Source organism: Dendrobium catenatum, unplaced genomic scaffold, assembly GCF_001605985.2.
Source record: "Dendrobium catenatum unplaced genomic scaffold, ASM160598v2 original_scaffold_113360, whole genome shotgun sequence".
Taxonomy (NCBI): Eukaryota; Viridiplantae; Streptophyta; class Magnoliopsida; order Asparagales; family Orchidaceae; genus Dendrobium; species Dendrobium catenatum.
In genome coordinates this window covers 1-261 of record NW_021431795.1, presented here as the reverse complement: position 1 = coordinate 261, position 261 = coordinate 1, and the positions used below count along the sequence as shown (strand labels likewise).

Below are 261 nucleotides of genomic sequence, written 5' to 3'. Positions count from 1 at the left end.
CGCAGTTGTTGAAAATAGCTAAAACATGCCAAGCCATATCTTCAAACCTCAGTCAACTTTTTTAACTTTGAAGCTGCTTCTAATTGTGCTTTCATCAACTCCTCCTGAAATGCAATCAAATTATGTGGGAAAACATAATACAAACGTCAGCCAGATGGTATAGTTGGTAAATATGACCAACCTCAGCAACTTGAAGATCACGTTCGGTATTTTTTATTCTGAGCTTCTGTTTATCATAATTCTCTTGGAGCTGAAAGAAAA

At 36.0% G+C, this 261-nt stretch overlaps 1 long non-coding RNA gene across 1 annotated transcript; it reads right to left on the bottom strand.

Annotated features, from left to right (window-relative positions):
- On the bottom strand, positions 1-261 carry LOC114578678. The gene is made up of 2 exons (XR_003699657.1): positions 182-261; positions 1-104 (listed from the first exon to the last, which is right to left on the bottom strand). It is a non-coding gene; the product is annotated as an uncharacterized LOC114578678 (long non-coding RNA).